The sequence below is a fragment of the Oryzias latipes genome, chromosome 4, assembly GCF_053564925.1.
Source record: "Oryzias latipes strain Hd-rR chromosome 4, Olatipes_Hd-rR_3.1".
NCBI lineage: Eukaryota > Metazoa > Chordata > Actinopteri > Beloniformes > Adrianichthyidae > Oryzias > Oryzias latipes.
The window spans coordinates 21,472,379-21,498,875 of record NC_136240.1 but is presented as its reverse complement, the minus strand read 5'-3'; the positions used below and the strand labels follow the sequence as shown (position 1 = coordinate 21,498,875).

Below are 26,497 nucleotides of genomic sequence, written 5' to 3'. Positions count from 1 at the left end.
TGACAACTGTGTGTGCGTGCATGTACGGGTCACACACGAGCTATTTAAGTAATTGCAAGCATTTTTATAATAGCTTAGATTGTTGTTAAGGCCAGCCAATTGCACAAAAGACTGAGAAGAGCAGCTGACAAATCCATGCTGAAACTTAACTCTAAATGTTGTTAGTCTCTCTTTAACTGTTATTACAGCTAAATAGATTATTGTTAATAGATCTGAATATTTTTTACTGATATATTGATTTTTAAGATGCATGTTGGTGAAATAGCTTTTCTCTCATCCCCAGAGATTTATCAGAAGCAGCAATCTATGTGGTGACTCACTGGTGTCACTGACATTAGTGTGGTATAATATTACCAAATGTCTTTGTCCTTACATGAACCCATTTTGTTAAGTTTTACACCATGTGTAGTTGTTGCATGGTTTGAAAATAGGAGAGTATCCAAGTCAATCAATTGCCGGAAGCCATGCACCTTTTGCATGGCTTTCATTAATATTAAAAGACATTAAAATGGATTATTTAGTTTGTGAAATAGTATGGTTCAAGTGTTTTTGCATATTATGGTATTTAGAAAAAAAAAATAATAATAATATTATTACTTTATTTTCTGTTAAATAAAAATAAGACATATCCAGCATGTATGACAATGCAATTTTAATATTATAAAAAACATCCATTCTGGACCTTTTGAAACCAGTCCTTTTAACACAAATTATTAAATTATTGATATTGGGGAAAAAAAGCCCCATTTACAAGAGAATATAAACACTGGAACTTGGTAGAAAAGAGATCCAGATGTGACTTATTTTAGTAACATAACTGTAAAGGCTGCTTCAAACTCCACAAATAGTGAGATTTGTTGCTGCTACAAGACCAAGAGCAGTGATCTCTCCGGCCATGACGTTTTATCCCCCATGGAAAGTGAAAAAAGGTGACCCTCCCACTGTCCCATGTCCATACATGGTAATGACAGCTGCTAAGGAGAAAGTTTATTTTTCAAATTAATAAAAGAAAAAAGATTTGTCATGGACATGAAAAATTGTCAAGGTCAGAACCAGAAGCAGCACGTTTTCAGCCTCAAACACTCCCACTAAAATGGTTGATTGACCAATCACAGAATAGTTGTTGAAAGGCTGAAAAGAGACAAGGTTAACTTATGAAAAACATACAAAGTTCCACTAAATGTCTGGCTTCTTGCAGAGTGATGACACTAAAGTCCCACTCCGATCATCTTTTGATCTGTTTTCAAAGCATTCACAGTAGTCTTTTAATTAGAAATAAGCCATTTTAACTCAAATCAAAAACGTGTGTTGTTTTTCTAGAGGAGTTTCTGGAGAGCGGCAGGACTTCATCAGAGATCCGCCTTTGAGTTGTGGGAGGCACTGCACTATAAGCCCGCGCCCCATTTCCCATCATCCATATGTTTATACTCTTTCCCGCTACCTTAAAGCCCCTCACAACTACAGCCTAACATTACCGGTGCAACAAAAAAGGCGAGCAATATTGGAGTCATCCATCCACACATGGATCTATTTGTCTGTAAGTGGATGCATCGGAATGATGCAGAGCAGGGACCTTGTGGCCTGGCGTTGTACCTTCAGCAACCACAAGCTTTTTTTTTTTTGTCTACTCCTGATTCACAACAATTTAAATAAAGAAATACTCAGAAATTCAAATAGAATCTTAATTTTATTTGTGTCCTCCATCATCAGAAAAATGCCACCACAAAAACACGTTAAACAAACACTAAAAACATAATTTTCATCTGAGTGGGTCTTTAAGAACTTTACACAGCCATGCAGTTTTCCCATCATCTTTACAACATATATGAAAAAAATCACCACTGGTTGAAGGAAAAAACACAATATTGTATTTCTGAAAGTGGTACCATGTTGAAGGTCACCAAAAAATGAGTTTGAGCCAATAGTATAAAAATAAAATAAAAACTGAACAGGCAGATTGCTCTGATAAATGTACAGCGTACATACCTTACTTAAGGTGTTAACATGTTAAACTGTCAGAGCTAAGTTTATAACATACCTCTGCTGTGCAGTATTTTGCAAATTGGAGTCATCCACTTCATCCTGGCTCAGGAGTATGGCTTTCACATCTGCAGACTGTCTGTGTGGAGCAATTGAAACCAGAGCACGTCCCGTTGTGTTGCTCCTACAGCTGGACTGAAGAGCGACGGCAGCTAACACAATGAGACAGTAAAGGGCCTAATTATTGCCCCTATCATTTGCATAATTACAATGTTGTTTTTTTCTTTTTCAGGCAGGGACAGTATAGAAATTTGAAACTGTGTTGCGCTCAGTGTTTTTCCCGGGTGGAAGTCAGATTCAAATGGAGAGAGCATGTTCTTCCAGCCAGTTTGCCAGGATCAGGCAAGAGGTCCCAATCAGCCTCACATGCTGCACATTCAAAAGGATTTAAAAAGCCAACTGTGTGGAGAAATGAAGTCCCCCCCCCCCCCCCCCCCCCAAAATCATATGGAATTACAGTGCTGGTTGCATATAGAGGGTGGAAGGAGAGAAGGGGGGCAGTTGCCAGCACAAAAGCCTACAGGAAGCAGCTATTTCTGTGTGTTTTATTAACCCAACCAAGCAATTTAATTCTTTTGTTCGGGGGAGTTCTACTTCATTGATTAACAAAAGCGGGGATATAATTTTTTCAGCCCCTTTTGAAAAGCCTGAAATGTCAAGCCTTTTAAAGGAGATTATTCTGCCTGTGTGCGATGAATAGAGCCCAGAGTAACCTTTTGTCTACAATTAAATATTCCAGCATAAATATAAAAGAAAATCAGAGATGGGGAAGATTGAGTCAGGAGAGATTGGAGAGGTAGATCCTCTGCCCGATTGTGGCAACAGCCTGGCTCTAATTAGATATGCCAGGCGGGCTGTGAGCAGTCGCTCTCCACAGCACACAGAGAGAGGAGGCAGCCTGAGAGAGGAGGACAGAGGAAACCTATCTGCTCATCTGTCTGTCCAGCGGCTTCCTCTGGGCATCCACAAGGTATTTCAGGGAGACTTTGTTTTGTTTTCTGCCGTTATTTGTTTTTCCAGGCATCTCTGTCGCTTGAGAGCAGGAGTCTAAAAGGCAATGCCTTCTGGGAACTGCATGAGCTGATAGAACTGAACAAAAAGTTGTGGGACTGTTTGTGATTCAGAAGATTGATTAGAAACGACAATAAGAGGCTTCAGGGAACAGTGCTATAATTTTTTTATTTATTGTCTGCGCTGAAGTGAAAGACTGTGCTGTTGCCTGAGGGAGACGCAGGGAGACAATTCAAAGTTTGACTCCTCAGGGTTTGCATGTGTTTAGTAAGTTGCAGTTGGCATTTGAATAGTGTTCGTTGGAGGCTGAGACATCAGAGGACTCTTGATTGTCTGCATGCTGAGGCAAAGAAGGGAGCAATACCTATTTCTTTTTGTCAGTTTTCTTGGAACTTAATTAGAAGTTGCTGAAGTTGCAGAATGGTCTTCATGTGTCATGTGGTCAAACTGAAATTTGAGTTGGTCAAGTGGAGCCATGTAGTTGTTTGACTGAAGTTTTAGCCATCTGTCAGAGGAATTTTTTCTTGACCAATCATTTGCAGGATGGAGGTCTTGTGGGCGACTCTTCCCTGTCAGTAGGCGTGGCGCTTACTTTCACTCTTTGCCACAATATGTTCAATAATTGGAGTATTTTTTTTTCATGAATTCATTTGAATCTCAAGTGTCTCACAGAGAAGTTTTTTCAAGTGCTGCGATTAATTTTTTCAATATTATTTTTAGTGTTCTTAAAGTGGTCATTAAAACTGTTTAACTGCTTTTATGACTTTTTATTTTGCAAAGAAAAACAAAAACTATTTTTAAACATAATTTTTCACTCTAGCATTTCATAATCTGTACGCGTTATGTTGATTTTTGTGGATCAAACAGTTCCATTTTTAATCTGCCTGTTGCAGCTGCTATACTTATTATTTAAATGATTTTTTATTTTCATGCACATTTTTTAGAAACATTTTCCTGCTCACATGTTTTTTAATCACTTTTTTATGCCTGTTTTCTGGGTACCCATGCCAACTACTAAGTTGTTTACATGAAGGAACAAGTGATTGGGATCACCAGCTAAATCCTCTGAGAGCCTTTTCCACTTTAATGGAGGAGCAGATTAAAGAGAAAGGAGAAGGATGTTGAGCAAGTTTACATCTCTGATTGTTATTGAAAATGTGATGCATGATAAAATTACAGCAAAGTTAAAAATTTGGAATTATGAAAATAATTTTTACTTACAGAGGTGTAATTTTGATTCATTCTAGCCATGAACGAGTTATTTAAAGGGATTTTTATTGTAATTCTTTTCTTGCAAAAAAAACGTTCCGGTTTGAATGTTAGAATTTTGTATTTAAAAAATGAAATTTCCAGATTTTTTTTGACTGAAATTTATAAAAAAGATTTATTCCTAAGCAAAACACTCTGAACGTGGGAATTTGTGACTTGAAATTTAGTGTTTTTCAGTGATACCCTGCCTAAGACAAAGAACAGCAGAAATGCAGGAAGAAGACAGCAGGTCTGGGAACTACAGTTTGTGACCACAGATGGCTTTAAAAGGGTTTTCCTGGAAAAATTAGAACGAAAAAACATTTGACCTCTGAGGATTTAAGTGTTTGATGATAGTTTTATTACAGGCATGCTAAATCTATTGTCTCCATTCGTTCTGTACATCATGTTGCCAACCATGGTAAGTGGTTGCCAGATCTTTCAACTTTCTAGCTACACATTTATTAATAATTTCTTCTGCACCAGTTCAGATTTTCAAAGTTTTACTCGTAATAATTCAGTATTCTGATTTGACTCATTGTGGTAAAACAATACACAAAAAAATAAAATAAAAAAACACAACCAAAAATATCTTAATGATAGCTCCCTTATCAGAAAAGGAAAATACATGATCAATTTACAGTTTGTTGTTCTATAGCATGAGATATTTTACCAAAAACAAAATGTGTTCTTAGATGTCAAACATGTAGTTGAAAATAGTGAGGCAGCTCTTTGGTCTGGGCCATGGTGGACAGATTTCAGTCTGACTGTTTGCAGGTGTAGACAGGTGTTTTTTTAAACTGATAACCAGTTCAAAAAGGTGACAAATACAGGTAGTGATTGAAGGATGACAAAGCTACTAAAAGACAAAGTGCGAGGGAAAAAGGTTTAATTTTCTGTCGTTGATAAATACGTTTTTCCTGCACCAGCAAAAAAAATCATTGAGTGATAAAATGTGATTTCCTGAATTCTTTTTTTTACATTCTGTCTCTCATAGTTGAATTGTAATTTAACAGCCTTCAGGAGCCTTTCTAATCTTTTTAAGTGGGAAAACTTGCAGAGTCAATGTCTGAGAAATACTCTTGCCTCACACTATGTTGTATCTAAACATATTTTTAGCCTAGTCTGAATCTGTGGTGAATGAAGGAAAATATCCAAGGCTGAGCTGTGCGTAACTGTCACGCTTATTGATTGTTAATGGTTTTCAGCAGAAAACAATTGCACACACAGAGAAACAGAAGCTTTGTTATAGTTTTTCTAAGAACGATGCTTTGTCTTTGAACATTCAATCCCCTCCTTTTTAAATAATTAGTTTTGGAAAAGTAGGAAAAAGGAGGTTCTTTGTTGGGAGTACCTCAGCAGAGATTTGGAACTCTGCTCCAGCAACTTCTGCTGTTCACTCTCTTTGCAAAGATATTTACTCTAAATGAATAAATATCAAAGAAAAACTTGTTTTTTTCTTGTCCACTATAATAAACATGTTAATGGCATAGCATTATGGTAAGAAAAAGACTGAAGTGAGGTTGTTTGGCCATGAGAAATAGCTATTGTGTAGAAAGAAAAACACATCAGCACCTCTCATAGCATTTGTCAGGCACAGCAGAGGAAGGACAATGATTTGGGGTTTTACTCCAATCATCTCTGGTCTTCATACAGTAATTGGATGAACCTAGTGCTTTTCTGTGAACTAAGATAAGATAAGATAAGATAAAGATACTTATTTGACCCATCCTCATGCTACGGTTACATATACAACTACCACCGCACGATGGGGAGGCATCAACAGAATCTTTGAGAGTAGCTGCCGCCACTCGATAAAAAAACAAAATTGTTGGCATGATTATAAATGCAGATGGCGGTAGTCAGGCGGGGATGACGTCATTACGAAATCAGGTGAAAAATTGCAGGCCAGCAGCAGCATATTAAGTGCCACCGGCTGCCCAATAGCTGGCGGGAATATAAAAAGCAGGCCATTCTGCACCACTGACCATTCGCAACTCTGATTTTGAGCACACATTATAATATAGTTGAGTTACAATTTTACACCTTTATAGACAATATACCTCCCAAGAAAGCACAATGATATTTCTTCTTCATATTTTTCTCAGCATCAACCGCAATTCGTCAATATGCAGGTCTCTGAGTCGCTGTGGTTCTGTCAACGGCATGATAAGATTTGAGCAGCATCAATTCTCCCCATTTGGACCCACGGTGTCCAGGATCACCAGTTGACCTCTGGTCCGGCCCATGTCAACAGTCCTTGTTGTTTGTCCGTGCTGCTACCGTATGATTTCTAACAATTGAGCGGTACCAGTGGGATGGCAGCATGCTGGCAGGGGGGTGGCTGGACAATTAAAAGTTTTTTAAATAACCCGATGTAAAAAGTTTGTGCTTTTTTGTTCATTGGCTTTGATTTAAAATGTGTATATATGTATATTTTTGCAAGTGTGTGTATACATTTCTTTTCAAACTAGCTTATTTATTGTGATAGTTTACAACATATAACTCACTAAAAGATTCTATAGTATTTGTTTTTGTTCTAAAACAGCCTTTTTCAGATAGATCCATATAAATCTGAACTGTAATTCCAGTATCCAAGAATTTGATGTATTAAACCAGATTGTGGATATTTTCTTTTATATCTTATAGTTTTTTTTTTACTTTAGTGTACTAAAAGTTATGGTACTTGTGCATTAGTTCCCTGCATCTGAAGTCAGTGTCTCGCCACTCTGCAGGTCTGCCAGTTTTTCTTTTCACTGCAGATGATAAAAAAATAAATTTATATTTCATCAAAACTTCCTTTCGATTAAAAAAAATAAAATCTTGACTTATGCACAAATACTTATTACTGCGAGACTAATGCACTGAGACCAAAGCTTTTAGAATTTCTTGGGTAGTCACTCAGTTTGTTACCTGCAGAGGAGTTGCATAAAAGAGACTTCTGATAGCTGCAAGAAGAACCATGCTAAAAGAGAGCTGCTGGATTTGGGAATTCTTTGACCACCAGAGGTCAAAGAATTCAGACCAATGTCCAACAACGGTATCAAGGAGAAGTAGCAGTACTCCAAAAGGATATTATTAAAGTTGAAGCACTTGAGTAAAAGCAAAAATGTAACTGCTAATAAAAATGTTCATTTACTCTATAATCGTTTGAACTAATATGGTTTATAGTCTAAGGCCGAATCCGAATTCTTCTCCCTATCCCTACATTTACCCTCCAAAGGGAGAGTTATGGAAAAATGGCATTTTCTAATCCAGACGTCATTCCCACTCGATGACGTAATCCATAGTCACCGGTCAGCTACGTTAGCGTGTAGCTGCCAGCTAAGTCATGCTAAAACCAAAAACAGTACCTTCAGTTAAATGTCAACTTTTGTGCTTTAGAGCAGCGGTCCCTAACCCCCGGGCTGCGGACCGGTACCAGTCCGTGGGTCATTTGGTACCGGGCCGCACAGAAAGAATAAATAACTTACATTACTTCCGTTTTATTTATTTCAGAATCTGAAAGATGTTTTATTTTGAAAAATTGCCCGATGGTCTCTTGACGCAGGCCAAGGCACTCTTCTGTCACGTGATAGGTTACTGCTAAAATAAGACCCAGGAGCTAGCAAAATGAGTAAAAAATAAACGTCTTTGGAAAGTTTCTTTGCCAAGAGGAAAACAGCAAGGAGGCAGAAGAAGAGCCTTCCACTTCCAAAAAAAGAAAGCTACATTTAATAGACAGTACTTCTATCTTGGACCATGAGTGTGGGAAGGGGAGAGGATGATGAAACCTGTCCAATGTACAATGACAAGCCTGTCAAAATAAAAGCACAGAGTTCGGCTTGTCACGTCCCTGCTCCTCCTTAATCGTGGCATCGCCACAAGAATCAGCCGCCGTATCTATAAGACTGTTCCCTGAAAACTTTTATGACGTCATACCGGTCCGTGGCGTTAAAAAGGTTGGGGATCACTGCTTTAGAGTACACCCACGAAAAGAAATGTGTTTCTCCTCTGCGGTACGCGGAACATCCCTGTGGCGGAGGGATACAAGGCCCTCCGCCACAGGGATGTTTTGTAAGGTATCCCCTTACAAAAACTATTTTGGACAGCCCTACACCTCCTGACCCTACAATTGCCGGGGTAGGGAGAAGCCAGAAGGGTAGGAGAAGTATTTGGAATCGGACTAAAATCTATCCTCTGAAACTAAAACAAAGACTTTTAATTTACTGTTTAGAATGATATTCTTCTTGTTTCTTGTCCTTCTGTCAGGATTTGATATCCTGAAACAGATGTGGGCTTATAATTGTCATGCAGTGATACCGCTTTTGGTTTCCTCTATTGAGGAAAAACTCCAACACATCACTGCCGCTTTACAAATATAAACAAGATTTCGATGTCTTTGATGTGATATATTTACATCTCTCTACATCCCAACATTTGCTGCAGACACACTAGTACATTTGGCGTGGTTGCTCAGTCAATGCTGAGTTACTTTACGCTTTCAAACCATGAGAATGTTTACCTTTTCAAAGCAGTTATTTGCCAAAACTGATGTTTTGGTATATTAGTGTCTATTATGTTTCCACAAAATTATAGTTTCAACAAAGTAAGCAACCAGACTAATACATCTTGAGTTCAATAAAAAGTATGGTGCAGAAAAACTCCCAAAAGTTACTAAAAGGTACTTAAATGAATGTAACTGAGCAAATGTCCCTCATTACTACCCAACTTTCTTAATAAATTCATATCTTTTCACCTGTTGTGACTTGACACAGCTTCCTGCCAAACTTTTGCATTCTTAACCCATTGTAAATATAGTTTGAATGAAGTGTTCTCTTGAACCCTGGTGATATATGCTTTAGTGTCTACATGAAATGATAAATCTCTTTGACTTTGTTTCAGATTTTCCTTGTCTCTAGGTAACTTGAACAGTTTCCATGTGCACACCTGAGTTATCCGTCACACCTGTACCTCATTAGTAGTCATCTCAGTAAAAGATTTGCTTTTCATTAGTCATTGTTTCTACTTTAGTAGTTTCTACTAGAGTAAAAATATTAAGGGCTCTCCAAAAATGGCTCTTAAAAGTATTGAAGCATCAACAGAAGGCATCAACGAAACAGCAGGGATGGCAGCTGCTGTGAAACCTACAGGAGAAACGACGAAGAAGTTCTACTACCTGCTTTTGTAAGTTGCTGGTAATTTAGTTTTCTCTTTGTGTGAAACTCTGGGCTTCTTTCTTGGTTTATTTTAGTTTTATCCGGCTTGCTGAGTTAACCCTACGAATGTTTCCACACACACTCTAAATACCGGTATATCGTTTTTAGATAATATTTTTTTAAATACACTAGAAGATTTTGTAAAATTAGCTTAATTATCTTTATAATGTTCATTGTCGGGAAGCTTGATTTTCTCCTATCTTGCCTTTTTATTTTCATTACATGTAAATGGATTCTGTCATTGCGCTGGTGCAGATATATGTAATACATATAATTCTTTTTCTAAACAAATTTAGGAGGAGGAGCCTTCACAGCTCAGTCCCCTTTACTTCTAATGCATCGTTAAAACCAACCTCCACTCACAACTTACTCTTATATTGAAACATGTATCTGATAATCCTTAACTAAGCCTCACAAGAGGTGAATGACAACAAGGAAGAACTTGTACTTGGTTGCCTCTTTTATCACATGAGGACATTTTGGTCTTCATAGGTAATCAAAAAAAGGACAATTTTCTGGGGGAAAGCATGCACTCCACCTCTGTCCCATCACATTATACATGAATCTCGTGTCACTTCCATTCCAGCAGCATGTTTCGTTTCAGAGAGCTTTATCAGAGCTCTGGAGGGCTGATGGGAGGAGACGGCAGTAATGACTAAAGGTCCTGAGGTCACAGCCCTGCTGTGATAACTAAACCGAGGTCAGGCGCCTTAACAACACTCTGCTCTGACGGCTGATGATGCCTGATAAAGGCAGATGAATCATGTTGTTATTCCTGCACTTTAAATGAAATTTGATTCAGAAAAGTAATTTGTTTTTTAACAGCTTTTTGAGCACCAAATGACTCAATTCAAATCCCCAAACACCCAAGAAAAAGCATCTTATTTCATTTTGTGTTTCTTTTTCTGTGCAAGTTTTAGTTTTTTTTCTTTTTTCTTTAAATAACTTTAAAAATAAATTTATTTAAAAAGACTACCATATTCAATTAATTTAAATTCTATTCAAACTATTTAGAAAAATAAGGCAAACAAGTTTTTCCTTTTTAATTTTAGGAATTAAACTCTTCCCAGTTACTTTCTTGATAATCATGTTTCAAAAAGAAAATCGTTAAATATACTTTAAGACAACAAAAATAGGTATAGCGATTACATTAATTTTGTTTTCTTTCTAATTTAGTGACAATGTCAGGAGGAACAGTCATAAACTTTACTTAAAAGCAAGCTTCTGGGTTAGATGTATACCGTTTTTGGCAACTTAATCAGTAAAATATTTAATGGTCACTATCTGTACCAGACTTTCATATAAAACTCAATTTGAAGTATTTTCTTTAATTTTTTTATTATATAAAACATGCAAATATTGCAGACATTCAGACAGTACAGCACACCCACATCCCCAGACAGGTAGTGCACATGTGTAAATCTGCCATAATGCTGATTTTTACTTTTGAAAGAGGACTGCTGGCTTTGCAGAAAGGAAACAAGAATTATTCAATCAAACAGCTTTCCCTCCACATCCAGATTTGGCTGCAGCTGCATAATCCTTTTATCAAACTCTACTGTGGAAGAGTCTTATTGGAAATGCCCAGAGAGAGAAATAATATTAAGGTCATTTCTATCTGTAGTTTATTTTTTTTTTTCCACTTAAAAAAATCTCTTCTGCTTTCCGTTTTTATCTTGAGACAATAATTGCTTCAGGTTTGTCGATGGAGACCAAACTAATGATTACTTATGCACCCTTTCCCACAGTGAGGGATCTGTGTTCTTATCTGTTATAACAAAATAACACTGTTCTCATAAAATAATAATAATATTAAGAGAAGAACTTGGAATCCTGGGGAAGGTGGCTTCCTGCTTCTCTGTGATGATCCTCAGTCAGGCAGGTTGGAGTGAAAATGTAATGTGGGTCAGCTGGCGGTGATGACTGCTTGTATTAATTTATCTGAAGTGGTAGATATGGAGGCTGTCAGAGCTGCTGTCAGCAGTTTAAAGCTCATATCACTGCTGGTGGGAGCAGCTGAAGGTTTTCTTATGAACTGAAACAATGTTCTCAATTTCAGAAAAGTCTTTATTGGATGTTCAAACGTCTTCTTAGTCAAGTCAAAGTCAAAGTCAGCTTTGTGGTCAAATATTTTGCATACACAAGACATACAGCACAGATGAAATTACTTTCCTCTCACCCCACAGTGCAAGCAGCTTATAAAATAATAAAATAAAATAGATAAAATAACAGTAATAATAAAAAGAATAACAGCAATCTAAACAGTGCAGAAGAGCAATGAGATGGTTAAAGTGACAGTTTAAAATGACAACAGTGCTAAGAACAGTAAGTAGATGAGTCAGTGATGGCAGTCTTTGGTGAAGATGATGTTCTGAACAGGTGTGAAAGTTTTTTAGTGTGAGTTTGTAGCAGGGAGTGGAGGGGGTAGAGGGGGTAGGGCAGCTTGATTATCGTCTGATGGAGGAAACTGTCCTTGAGTGTGCTGGTTCTGGCTTGGAAACTTTGCAGTCTCCTCCCTGATGCCGGCAGGAGGAAGTGACTCTGGGATGGGTGTGAGGGGTCCCCCCTGCAATCCTGATGGCAACTAATCCTGATTGTGATTAGTTGCCATTCTGGCGTCAATGTAACTTTGAAGGTTTAAAAAAAACAACGTGCCGAATTATTCCAATAAAATGGGCAAATATGTCACATGTTGGGGAGACCGGGTCTGGTTGACACATGGGTTGGGTGACACAACGCCTATTCCAGACAGACTACATGGCGCAGTGGTTCAAGTCCTGGCTGGGGGACCTGAACCAGAACATCAATGGGGGACCTTTCTGTGTGGAGTTTGCATGTTCTACCTGTGCATGCATGGGTTTTCTTTGGGGACTCTGGCTTCCTCCCACCGTCCAAAAACATGCTTCAGGTTAATTGGTTACTCCAAATTGTCCATAGGTGTAAATTAAAAATCACACAATCTGTGTGATTGTGGCCCTGCGACAGACTGGCGACCTTTCCAGGATGTCCACAAGTAGCTGGGATAGGCTCCGGCAGCCTCGTGACCCCGAAAGGGATAAAACAGTAAAGATGAAAAAAAAAAAAGAACTACATGGTGCTGTGGTTTATATATTTTTATATCAACATGTTAGTCATTGATAATTCATTTACTCATTTGCACTTCCAATTTTGCTGAGCAAACACAAGAAATTATGGTGACGTCACAATTTTTAATTTAAATGGATCAGAGTACATTTTTATGCTTGTGTTGTTTATGTGTTTAGAGCTTGAGCATTATCAGTAGTTAGATGTTAGCATATTAGAAGTAGATTATATTTCTAGATGTTTTTATGCCATCTTTTAAAATCCCAATTCATATTAAAAAATATCAAGAATGTTAAGAACATTGGATATGTAGACCTTTTTAAGGCTGTTTGTTTTTGTTGCTAGGCAACTTGCATTATAAAATAACAAGGAATTTTAAGCACTGAAATCAACTTTTTTTTTTTTTTTCAAAGCAAGTGGGGCAGGGAGCTTGTTACTCACCAATTGTAGCTTTTATGTCACTGCTACCAACGTTTCCCAACTGCATTTTTTTCTTTTGCATCTGCTCCTGATTTACAGCGATTTTTGAATAAAAAATACTCAGATTGTTATGGTTTACCTAGACACTTGCAGTCAGCCCCATCACAGATCCTCTGGGAATTGGATGGATGCAGGGTTAGTGACAAAGTTTGAATATTCAGTTTAACACAATGAGCAACAATAACACAAGAACCTGCTTAAATGGGGCTACATACTACAGAAAAGTGTTATGGAATATTTTAGATTAATTTAGATTATCATTGAAGTTTTCAAAGACAATCCTGAACTTTCTTTTTTTGCTTTTCTTTCTTTTTTTGTTGTTTCAATTGTAGTTCTTTTGCACCAGCCAAAACATTAGAAGTGCAGATTTGCTTTTTTTTATTAGATAGTATTATGTGTGCATTGCCTTTGTTTGACACTGTTCTTTTTAGATGTTATCTAATAATCAAATTAATAAAATAAAATTGTCCAGTACACAAGGATCACAAATGGCTGCTACACAAGTATCCCTACAATGACCTTTCTCTAAGAGGGAAACCTTAATTTGTACTTATATTAAACAAAGTATTTGAATTTCCATCCCAAGAGATGTGGTTCCACAAAAAACGTTTTTTCATTGTTTTTAAAAAACCATAAAAGCAAAAACAGGGAGAGCCATGTCCTCAAAACATGTGAAGTTGACCATTTAGCTTTGTATACAAAGAGAAAAGAGTTAAACCATTTAAATTTTGATTGCAGCCAAAGAACAAAAATAAAATATTTGATAGCAATTTCCTTTAAAATTATAAATGCAGTCAATAAAGTTTAGTAGCTGGAAATCTTAGACAAGTCAGGTAAGAGGTTTTTCCACACCTTATAGCATCAAAACAGACACTTTTACTGCAGAGTTTTTAAAAGGTTTTAGTTAATGTGGAGAAACCGCCTTTTTTTGTTATTTTTTTATTTTTTTGAGTAAAATTCTTTCCAGAGGAATAGATGCTAAACAAGCCTAATCTATGATGGCTGGTTGATAAACACAAAGCACGGCCATTTTTCTATGGTTTCTCTTCTTATAGGGGGTGGGATTATATAAACTTGCTTCTTCCCACTCATTTTCAAGTAATGAATCAAGCTCTACTTGACTTTAGTTAATGATCATTATATTAAGCATATGTGACTTAACTGTGTCTTTGTTTTTGTTTGTTTGTGTGTTCTTTTTTGTCTATGCATTTCATCATTTCTGTGATGAGTTTGATAAATCTGTGTGATTAAAACATTTTTTTAAATTGTATTGACTACAATTAATGCTTTAAATAAAAATAAATCAAATCAAATGACCTAGAATTAACTTTCCTTTCATACAGCTAAAGTTTGACGAATACCCGTCCCCAAATAAGAACCAAAAAAGACATTGCCTTACTATTTAAGTTTTGAATCAAAGAACCACTGCGAAACATTTTTTTTCGACCAGCTGACTCCGGCAATTGCAATCGATTCATCACACAGAAGGACTGAAACCGCCTACGACCTGGATGCCGATGTGTAGTTACCTGAACTGAGAATTAACTGACCCTTTCCCATTGGACTTTCTGACCACGATAGACACTGATGATCTCTGGACCTCTGTGGACTGATAGCCGTGGATGGACTCTGAGTGACATGATCTGATAATGGTGTAACGAGTCAAAGGACAAACGTTGTTCGGCTGGAGCTGGTCACTCGATCCACGGTGTCAGGTTGTGTGAGCTTGTGCGTCTTTTCTAAAACCTGCAATAATCTTACAGCAGAAAAAAAACAAGTGAATAACAAGTTTTGTTGTAGATACAAGATTCTAACCTGTGACAGAACAGAAAGCTCTGCTCTCTGGTTGAAAGATGCTTTCATGCTGAGTCTCAGGTGTTTTATTTGATCTAAACCTGACTGTACCTGATGCTATTAATTTTCTGTCTATGCGTTGTACTAAATATGCGACCTTGCTGTCTTGGAATGTGTCCTGTTGCAGACGGAGGGCAGGTGGTTATTCATATGACAAGGCACACGTGTAAGCAAACACGGCAAAAGAAAAGAAGAGAAAGAAGGAGGCAGACATTTCTTTCAGCCGGTTCTCTGTGTCAGCCATGTAAGAAAGCCGCCAAACCAATAATTTTGTCAAGTTCTTTTTTTAGCGGAGCGGCTGAATCGTCTTTGGATTGCCACATGTATAAAGGCAGCCCATATAAAGCCATTCACAGCACTGAATGAACACGCCATCTGTGGGGCTTTCTTATTTCCTCTTCTCTTTTCTTCTCCTTCTTTTTCAAGCCTTGTAATCAAATTTGAGCAAAATCAAATGGCGGGAGGATAGAATGAGAGCAATGGGGGGGAGGAGGGTTCAATGAAAGTACCTTTTGTTGGTCTGAAACGAGCAAGTAATTTACAAAATGCCCTCCTTTTGTGCAGGGGGCTAAGGGAAGAAAGAAATCAGTAGCTTTTAGAAGCTAGGCCTTGCGCTGCGACGGGAAAGATAATGAAAGCCGTCTTGTGTTTGTGGGCTAGAGAGCATCTCAAAGGAAGACCGGGCCCCGGCTCAGGGTTAGCTTGGCTGCTGTAAAAAAAAAAAAAAAAAAAAAAAAAAAACACAAGACGCTCTTCTTTATGTGTGTGTGTCTGTTTGTGTTTGGCAAGAAACAGGACTGCTGTGCCCGGTTACTCTTGGCAGAGACACTCTGAGGATCAGACGAAGTTGTCAATGCTGAGAAGAGGAGTGAGGAATATTGCTGATTCCTTTTCTACCTGTTGTCCCTTGCAGGTGCGTGTGGCTGGCCCTGCACAGGTAGGCAGCAATGCTCCTCTGTTAGGAAGTCTGGGCTGAGGCAGAGAAGAAAAAGGAATAAAAGCATCCAGCAGGGATCATTGTGCTGAAGGATTATCAAGTATTGCGGCTGACTGCCTTCATTCGTTACTTCCACGGAGTTGGCTGAGGAGAGACCTGTGTGGATCTGCAAGATTACCACCTGAGCAGCACCTGCAAATGTTCCCTCAGGAATTTTAACAGGTAAGATTGAATCCAACAAGACAACATTTTTATTTTTGAACACCAAGCTCAGTTGAGCCTTTTTCTTTAACAGTCAACAGCAACATTTTGTTTGATGGGGTAATACAGTTGCAGCCAGTGTACTGATAATTAATTTAATGTTTTACCTACCTTAATAGTGTTTCTATTTTCTGTTCATGTGGCTCTGCCAGGAGTTTTTAAATACATAATTTGTTCGGCCTGCACAGGTTCCTGTTTACTTTGAACAAAGTGGTACCTGAAGTGTCCTGCAGCACAGAGACTGGTGAGTTCTGACAACCATGCCTCTTTTTTAACTGTTAAAAAGGTTCTTCCTTCTTTAAAAAGTAATGCTGTCATCTTTTCTTATTCAAATGCTATGGTGTTTGATTTGTAATTGGGACTTAAATCCATGCTGATAATGCTTTGTGTTTCAAAGAACGTGACCAAATTATTGCAGCCTTTTTTGATAGCGTTTAACATTCTTGCCTTTTTGAGACAATCTATGTGGAATTATTTTTATTTGAATGTTTAAATGCAGCATAAACAATATTTCAAATCTCTGGTTTAAATTGATTTACTGGCAAAGTCAGAGGAATAACTAGCTGTTTACAGAAACAACATTTTTCCTAAAAGCACAATGTTTCTCATATAATTGTATTTATTTATTACTAAAGCTTGAAATCTTTAAAGTGTTTATTTAATGCCCAGTCAATTGGACTTAAGTACTCAAGTGAAGCACAAATGCTTTGAAACTGTTGCAATAAAACTGATAAGATTAAAAAACAAATGTAACCATAGTTGTGCCCTGTGCCACTCTACCCACTACATGATGCCAGTGAATGGGGTGGTGGTGCACTCTGCAATTGTTCTTGCCTTTAAACTTTTAAAAAGTTTAGCAGAATCTCTGTCTGGATGCTCTCTGATCCAGGAGGTGTGTCCGTGTCACAGCCTTCACATGCACATACTGTGAGCTCAGCCGCAACTGCATTTTTTTTTTTTTTTTGTCAATTCAAGCAAGAGTTTCTCACCTGCAGACTGTGGTGATGCAACCTTAGGGGGTAAATTTGTGCCTGAGTTACCTTTTGGATTTAACTGAAACTGGAATTGATTTGTTATATAAATGATCACTAGTTTATTTAATTTTATTTTGACAAATTCTACAAAATGCAGGGAGATTTTTGATGAAGTTGCTTTTTTTTGAAATGCTTCTTACTTTCCTTTTGACGTGTTTTAGGAACTGCTGTTCAAAAGGTCACCATAGGAGCAGAGACCCCATCCTTTGCTGACACAGTAAAAAAGTCAATCGCTTTCTAACTTGAAAATATTTTGAACATTAAGGGGGATTTCCAAAGTAATATATGCTGCTTTTGCTTTCCTTTTTTAATTTACAAATGTACAAAAAATGTATACAAATAATTTGATTTAATACTTGGCTCCTCATTTATGACTTTCAAAATAACAGTAATTGCTAAAGCAACATAAAAAATGTCAATTCCTTTTAACACTTTTGTGTCTTTCTGCTGAAATAAATCAGAATTTGGTGGAAAATATTAGTTATGATTTTTCTCACATTATGGCTTCAGTTTTTAACAATTATAATTATATTTTTTTGTCATTCAAAATGATTCCATCTATTAGCATTTATCTGCTAATGGAAAAGGCAGGTACAGGTATTTTAGATTTGATGAAAACAATGAGGAGAATCAGAGTAAACTGCAGCTAGTTTTTTTTTCTTTCTAATTTCCTTTTGTAACGTCTGTTTTTTCTCTCTCAGTATGATTGTCTCTATTAAATCTCATGGGTTATTAATCTTAGTCATGTTGGCAGTGTGCTGACCCATGCAGCTCCCTGAGGACCCTCTAATAACTACTAATGGACTGTTAAAGTAGTGGGCGTGGCCTGCGCTGCCCAGCCCTGGATGGTGGGCTCTCAAAATTACAGCTCATTGAGCAGGAGAGGTAGAAGGCCGATTCCATCTGTAATCTGTGAGTGCTCGTCTGGGTGCACCTGTGTGTGAACGCCTGCATTTGTCAGACGGGCTCGTCTTCCATCCAGCTTAGCCGTGTGTAGCTGGTCATTAACAGCAGCAGCTAGTCATTAAGCCTGTCATTTCTTCTGTCTACCAGCTGACCTGCTGATTTGAACATTGTCTATGCTTAACCTGTGAACTCGGTTCTCTGCGTCTGTCCCTCATAAGGTGTGTGTGTGTTTTTGGAGACATCCAACAATTGTTTTTTTTGGTTTTGTTTTTTGGAATAAATGAATAAGCCTGAAGATAGATTCACAATAAAGGCTCAACAATAGCACCCCCAGACTCTAACTGTTGATTGGCCATACATTTACCTGTACTATTATAAAATGCCAAGCTTTGCATTTTTACACAGATAATGTTTGCAATCTCATAATTTCTGATCCCATAAAAATACACTTGACATTTTGAATTTGCAATAAGTCCCAAGTAATCAGATTGTGTATATATATATATATAAAAAATTAGAACCAAATCAGTTAATGGGGTCTTGTATTTTCACATTAATCAGATAACAACCTAAAACAAGTAGACCAGGATTTACTGATGAGCAGATTTCCAAAGTCAGTTTAACAGCTTCTATCAAAACAAGTCTAGAATTGATGAATGCTGTAGAGTTCATACTGTCTGTAGTAACTGACTGACTTCTTGGTTCTTTTGTTATCAGATGCAGGTTATATTTTAAACATACCTGACATGTTTAAACGGATGCGTTCTGTTTTCGTCACAGTTATCATCAGGTGGTTGTGTGATTAGTTCAAGTAAAATGTCCAAGCAGTAAATGTGAAATGTGATGCTGCCCACATTGGCCAAGACCTGTGTGCCCTTTGGCTTATCATTAGAAATTGGGTCAAGAGGTGGGGCTCGAAATGAAAAACTATTACACAAGAGCAAAAATTTGATGCAGACAACTTAGTTTAGAGCACACAACATAATTTATCGAACATGAGCATTGAGGGGTGACATTTTGCATTTGATTTGCATAATTAACTGTTAGGAGGTCCAGTCACCATAAATGACAATGCAATGAGTATCTTTTCTGCTTGCGTAAATGCTTTTGGAATACCAGAGGCAAACATTATTTAACCGTATAGCCTACCAAGCATTGCAGTGTTTTTCTACTTCTAGATCTTACTCCTCTTTTCCAATTTCCAATTTTACCTTCGATTATTTTTTATTATTTTTTTATTTTTTTTGTGCACAGGGTGCTTCTTTCCTCTAATGAATGTGTCTTCCATGCAGACAGACTAGTTGCTGAGTGTGTCCATAATGACCATATTGTCCCATTTTAGCACAGGTGTCTTAGAAAACTGTGACATGTTGTGCATAATAGATGGCATACCATCCTAGGGCTGCACAAGCGTTCAGGTCACTTTTCAATGCATTGATTTAGTGCCTAAACTATAGCGAAAACTCACAAAAATTGCTCTTAGAGGACTTTCCACACATTTTTAAGAAAAATGATTTGTACAATATTTATGTGATGGTGCAATTTTGTGCTTTTCATTGAAGATCTTAGTACATCAAGTAATTAAATAATAATTAAAAAAAAAACTATAAGAAGATATTCAGGGTTTGGATATGTTTATTTTTGCCAGTCTTCTACAAAACAGCAGATTTGTAACTTCTGTGTTGGTAAACTTCATGACCTTTTTTTTCATGAATGACTCGTTATAATGCCTGTTGTAATTTCCACAAAATAAGAGATGGAGAAAATTTAAAAGACTCAAGTCATTTTTTTCCCTTACTGCAATTCTATGTAAAAAGGGAATCAAGCTCCGCTCACAAGTCTATTGTCTTATTTCAAAGGTAAGTTTCAAGTCAAATCGATCTAAAGTGAAACTCGGGTCCCAGTCACTTACATGTATTTGACTTGGATTATTGATGCCAAAAAACACATTATTGAATATCTTAAAACAGTGGTTTTTCATGCGTAGTAATTGTGTTTAGTGTCTATTTGACAATGAGAACATGTGGTATTGCTCTAAAGGATTTTTTGTTTCTTTTTATTTATTTATACAATTGTTCCCATTTTAAAATAATTGTCCAATTTTGATTGTGCAAGAAAAATAACGTGTACTTCTCTTGACTGAAGGCTTAAACAGGTGTGTTCTGGTTCCATCATTATGTTCTGACCTCTCCCCTGCTGGGATTGACCTTGCACTTCATTGCCTGAGGTGCTGCTTCATGCAACTGTCAGAAAGCCCTCTGAAGCTCTACTAGCTGTGATGGAAGCAGAATTTAGACAGATTTTTGCAAAAAGCCGCTGCATTAAGACGGTCCTCACCTCGGTCTGACGGAGACAAGTTAGTCTGATGGCTAATCCCAAAGTCAGCAGAGTAAATGAGACAGGTTTCTGCTTTTCTTTGTCTTCAGGAGATAAGGTAATAAGGATACAGGGACGTTCAGTGGAGGTGTGGTGGGCCTCAGAGTTAGTCTCAGTTGCCACGTGTAATAGATGACCAGTGAATATCTCACTAAAAGCAGCCGGTTTAGTAGATGGAAAGGAATCACAGGGGTATTGTCTTAAGAGGATAAGTCAATGAGAGGCTTACAGAGTTGTATCAGTAGACAAAGATGGAGATGTGACACCTCAGCTTGGCCTTTGAGCACAGTCTGCAGTGTTATTATTACCTTTTGTCTTGTCCTGATAAGGTAATGAGGGTTACAGCAGTGGGTGATGGGAGTACTGGGAGCTGCATTAGTGGACGATGAGGAACAAGGGACAGTTGAGCTGTTAAACCCGCTGCTTAGATACTGTAGGGTCGCCTTAGCTCCAGGTGTTAGTTTGAAATTGGGGGTTGTTTCTTATTGATAAGGACGAGGAGTGACAAGAGAGGATTGAGGGCTGAAATTAGATCTCTTAAGTAGAATTATTTATGCTCAAAGAGGCTTGGTTGGAGCTGCCAAAAAAGTTACGAGTCCATGCAAATCCCTCAGGTCTTTTAACTTTAAACCTCTGGTTAGTCTTTACGATCCCTCGTTGATCATCATAACAGCATTTCTAAAAATATTGTCAACATTTTGATAAAAAAAAGTATTTGTGAGAAATCAATAAAGTCAAATGTGTAATCAGTGCCTGGGTGACAATTGTCTCATGTATTTATGTTGAAACATCAAATTCTATTTCGTTTTTCACCTCGAGCAGTTCACATAATCCTATATCTTTAGCTAACATCCAGGGTGGTTCTCATTAGAAAACATTTTTAAAGATCTAAACAAAATGGATGTAACTCAATAACAGAAAACTTATAAAACTGCATGATCAGAGGTTACTCATCATGCAGTAAAGCATCCCAAAGGTCAAAATAAACAGAAAAATGAAAATGGCAAAAAAAGCATTGCACTTTAAGTGTGTGCTGCCTTTCAAGAATTCATATGACAGAGGCAGAAGTGTGTTTGTATGTCTTGCTGTGAGGATCTCCAAGTAATTGTCCAGATGATGAGACCAAGTGTAATCTGTTGCTATTCATCAAGCAGCAAACTGACAGCAACACAATGCAAAGCCAGGGGAGAAGCCTGACTGGAGGTGAAAATGCATAAATACATCAATGCAGCCACGCAGAAGCATGTTATGGTGTACGTGCAATTAGGTGGCATGAAAAAGAAAAACAGCAAAAAGGGCCTTTGTGGTCATCACGCTTCAGCCATAATTGCTGGATGGCAAACTGCTTTTCATTGACAAAAATACGACATCTCTATGTAGCTTTTTCTTGCAGTTAATTATCTTGATGCAATTACAGTCATACCTCTGCAAAACATGTTTTAGCCTTTCATATTATATAGCATTTTAGATGATTTCTGCTTCTAAACAGGACATGTGATGACATACCAACATTGAGGCTAAAAAAGATGCATACTTACTATTGATTGGAAAGTGTATGTTTGCCTGCATGTGTGTGTATTCGCCATCAGTCGTTGGTGGTGGTGTGTATGCGAGCCCATTGAAATCTCAAGGTCTTGTTGCCATCTTATTCACACACAGGGGGCTGCACACACATCGACTGGCACCCTGCTCTGCTTTTAGAGCCATTACTGTCAAACAGCTGTTAGCGCGTCAAGAGAAGTGGTGTTGATGGCATGGAGCGAAGGAGGAGAGAGGCGGCAGGATAAATGGTCAGGGCCAATAGATAGATAGATGGATGGATAATTGGGTGTAGAGGACAGAGGGAGGGCTATGAGGGATGAAGTGGTGGTGGATGAATGGCAGAGTTTAGGGAGGAAAGAAGGGGGGTGAAGGCTTGGGTTAGGGCCTCTCTATGGGAGGACAGATTGATGTGGGTGTCAGAGAGGACTCCAGAGAGGAACAGGCCTTTATTTGACAGTCAATTATCAGATGGACCTTGTGGCCTCACAGTCCAGCAGCAGTTACACTCACACAGCGCACGTGCAGTCTCAGTCGCTGGCTCGGCATTCAAGAGAGGAAAATCTGAAAAAGGAAATGATGGGAAGAAAGAAAGAGGATGGTTTATGTGTATAGACTTTTTCTCTATTGTTTTTGTCACAAAACAAACTGATAGAGATGAATAAAACAAATCAAACGGGAGTATAAGTGTTTTTGACATGTTATACTCAAACAACAAATTAATGAGGACAAACTCGTATTAACAAACATAAAGAAGGCTCCTAAATGTTAAAATCCACATGCTTCACCCAAATTTTAAATCCTCTTTACAGACAAAAGGAATCATCCTCTAACAACTAACCTGCTGCTACTTAAAATAACTTAGAAATTGTGTACTTTTACCTTATTATTTGGATCTTTTTGAGGCATAGTTAGTTTGTTTTTTAATGTATATACCAATTTTTGATCATTTAACCCTTGTGATATCTTAGATGACCCCACCCTTACATTGACGTGTTCTCTCTACCATGGCAAAGGTGGATAAAGGTGGAAAGATTTCATGTAATCCATGGACACCAATGAGGTTCACAAATTATTGAAGAAAAAAGGTTCAGAGCACTGTCTAGTGGGTCTAGATGAACCAACTCCCAATGTTAAAGTGCCTAGGATAGCACAAGGGTTACGAACTTCAAAAGTATTGTTTAATCGATCAGCATGGAAATGTTTTTAGGTTAGGATAAAATTGTTTCTACGTAGTTTAGTAGGGATGAAACAGGCAGAAACTGCAGAATATTTGTGGCTAAAGTTGAGAATATTAGAATGAGGCCTTGTAAAAATCAAACAAAACATAATTAATTTTCAAATAATGTTACTCAGAGAGCAGGTGCTTTGGTACAGCTAATTTTAGAAAAACCTGTAAAGAGAATGAGAGTTTTTGAAAAGAGATATGTAGCCTTGTATGCAAGGTCAGAGAAGTTGAGTTTCCATTGGTTGGCTGTGGGCCTTGGTGATGAGGCCTCATGTGTGCTATTCAGTGTTTGGCCTTGAGCTGGGCTGCCACAAATTGCACAGTTAATGTGAAAACGACACATACACAGACAAGCTGACACAATTCCTTGGCTACCTGGAATAGAAACGGTAAAGAAACACTACAGGATGTAATATGTGACCCTTTCATTCCTTAGACAGAAACATTAGTGGCAGAATCCAATGCCAGACAAAGGAGATTTGATGACCGAAATGACTATTAAACAAACTCAAAACGCCCAGGTAATGTGAGTTCATGCGGAGCGTTAAAGTCTTGTTTCCTGCAAGCCTGCAACAGTTCACATTGACCTCACCTAAAATATCTCTCTGAGAACATGAGGTGCTTGCGCCTTAGGGAGTAAGTCTCTGTCCATGGTGCTGAAAACTACAGAAAATCAGGGATAAGAACCAGAATGAAACTTATCCATTTTTTTACTGTGGACATTAATACACATCATAAACCCTTACTGCTGCAGCAAAAATTGTCATTCTCAATTTTGGAAAATTTGTGGCCTGATTAGCTGTGGTTGTTTGAGTGATATGGATGAATGGATGGATGGACGGATTGCTATGCGTTTGTTATGCGTTTATTCTCACGAAAAGAAAATATAACAATAAAAAAGAAAACACAACAACATATAGGAATCCAACACATATTTCTACACGTGTCAAAATAAATTAGACTTTTGCTCTTAGTCGTGGAGGACATGTTGACATCCGTGCACTTGGGATGACTGAAACGTACTTCGTCTGTGGGTATTGTCGGTATCTAAAAATAATTGTTTGTAGAATATTTTCTAATAAGGCAAAATGGATTTAAACCTTGATAGCTTTATCTCCAGTTTCTGGTGGTAAATTCTGAAAGGAAAATTAAACTTGACTGACAAAGTTGTTTATGTGGAGTATTAGTTTAAACCACAACAAATACATGCTCCAGGTCTTAGAATTTGGCAGAAACCTAACTTTTAGGCACTATCCTTTGTAATTTATAAGCTTATCAGCGATAAACTGTTTTTGAAATCCCCAAATACAAATTTTTACTTTTAAGATAGACACAGAATGCAAATCTGTTTGAATTTATAGTGACGGCTTCAAACTTTAATTCAAACATCAACCACAACTTCACTTACTGACTGAATCGCAAAACCAAACAACAAAAAAACAACAAGGTCTTAAACAGTTCACTTTGTAAATAACACTAATTTAAAAATATTAAGATAAGCAAGAAGGTTAGATTGTGATTTTACGTCTTTGGCAAATTACCTTTTAAGGATTGTTACCTGTTTATTTATGTAATATTAATTCCTATAAATAGAATTGAATGTAAAAAAAATATGACTTTGTGTGATGTGTGTGTCACATGTCACACAGCACTGCCTTTTTATTTCGTAGCTTAGTCTTATGAATCCTCCAACCTTCTTAGATCAACTTATGTGAAAACATGTGATTGTTTCCCTTCATGTGTCTGTTGGTTTTGTGGATGCTCACAGTGTGTGTGCGTGTGTGCCCCGTGCACGTGTTTGTCTGTAGTGTGCTATCAGTGCCCCCTGCAGTAAAACCAAAGGGAACAAAAAAAAAGAGGATCCATAAAGACATTGTTGGGGAAAGAGTCAGAAAGAATAGCAGAATAAGAGGGTAGCATTCATTATCTCCAACACACACAAAGGAGCTTAATCAGTTATGTGACAGTCAGACTTGATAGCCATTGACCAGGTTTCACGGTCAGAGTCAAATCTACTGGGAATCATGCAGCACTCTTAGAATATGTCCAAGAATGCACAAACTCTGGTAAACCTATGGGCTTTATTTATTTATTTATTTATTTATTTATTTATTTATTTATTTATTTATTTATTTATTTATTTATTTAGGTTAAGTTCACTTTAAAAAGTAACTAGTAGTTAAACATTAGCTTTGAATAACAAGAAAAATTAGAAAAACAAAACTAAAACAGAGATCATATGCTTGGTTTACTGCCACAGCATTGCTCAAATAAAATATTTTTTGTGCTTTCCAGTCTGTGTTATCTCTTTGTGTATAGCTGAAGTGTGCACAGCTGCATCATATTTATGGTAACTATGCACTATAGTCTTTGTTACTGTAGAAAAAAATGCAGTTTTTTAAGATTTAAATGTTCCTTTGTTTGATCATTTTATGCATGAGGTAGTTAAAACTGTTTTTGTTTTATGAAAGGTTTTCTTTGTCACAAAATAGGATTTCAAGATGGAGAATGTTCACAAGGGTAAAATATAAAACTTTAGGCATATACAGATGTTGGACATTACAAGCACAACATGGACACAATTTGAATGTGTTTTTTAAATTTATATAACTAATGCTGCAAATGATGCTTCTGTCTTTTTGTTGCTAAATGCAGGGCTTTACAAACAGTCAGACATCTGTGACAAACCACAATTTTATTGCATAAAGTAGAATTTCTTAGAATTTAGGATTATTTCAAAGTCTACTATGTGGTAATAAGAATAAAAATTAGGAAAAAACACAACAAACTGTGCAAAGCAGATGTTGCTTTGTGGCCAAGATCTCTATAATTCTATTAATTCTGCCTTGTATGGATTTTTTTTTCCCCTAAAAACCTTGTTGGACATATTTTGTAATTATGCAATATAATGTTTAATCCAAATGAACACTTCTTTTCCAGATTTTTGTCGGCTGAATATTTTATAAGTATCATCTTTAGTTATATAAAAATATATATAAAAAGTTGTGTAAACAGTCCATCTTTAATATGTGGTGCTAAAATGAATTATTTCAACCTGATGGATCTCTTTTCTTTTGGACAGCTTTTTCTGTAAACCTTCAGCAATGTGTTTGTTTTTAGCATAAATCAGTCCTTTCCACTGTTGAATCCTGTTATAGTGGCAGCTGGGGCTCCAATAGATGGCATCACTGCACTAAACATGAGGCTTTTGTAGGCTCTGCTAGGCTGAAGCTGACTGCTGCTCATGCAGGAGTCCAGCTGGAATGCGGACCGCATTGATTAAATAAAACCTAAACCAAAA

At 37.3% G+C, this 26,497-nt stretch overlaps 1 long non-coding RNA gene across 3 annotated transcripts in view; it reads left to right on the top strand.

Annotated features, from left to right (window-relative positions):
* Positions 1-2,866: 2,866 nt before the first annotated feature.
* LOC101162358 (uncharacterized) overlaps positions 2,867-26,497 on the top strand; it is a 176,778-nt gene continuing 153,147 nt past the window's right edge. Inside the window, exons 1-3 of one of the 3 annotated variants that reach the window (XR_013655569.1) lie at positions 2,867-3,010; positions 15,829-16,074; positions 16,302-16,357. This is a non-coding gene — a long non-coding RNA (uncharacterized LOC101162358). Of the gene's footprint in view, positions 3,011-9,264; positions 9,466-15,023; positions 15,160-15,828; positions 16,075-16,301; positions 16,358-26,497 lie in introns of those variants that run through there. The other 2 variants (XR_013655570.1, XR_013655571.1) reach the window with 2 other exon arrangements.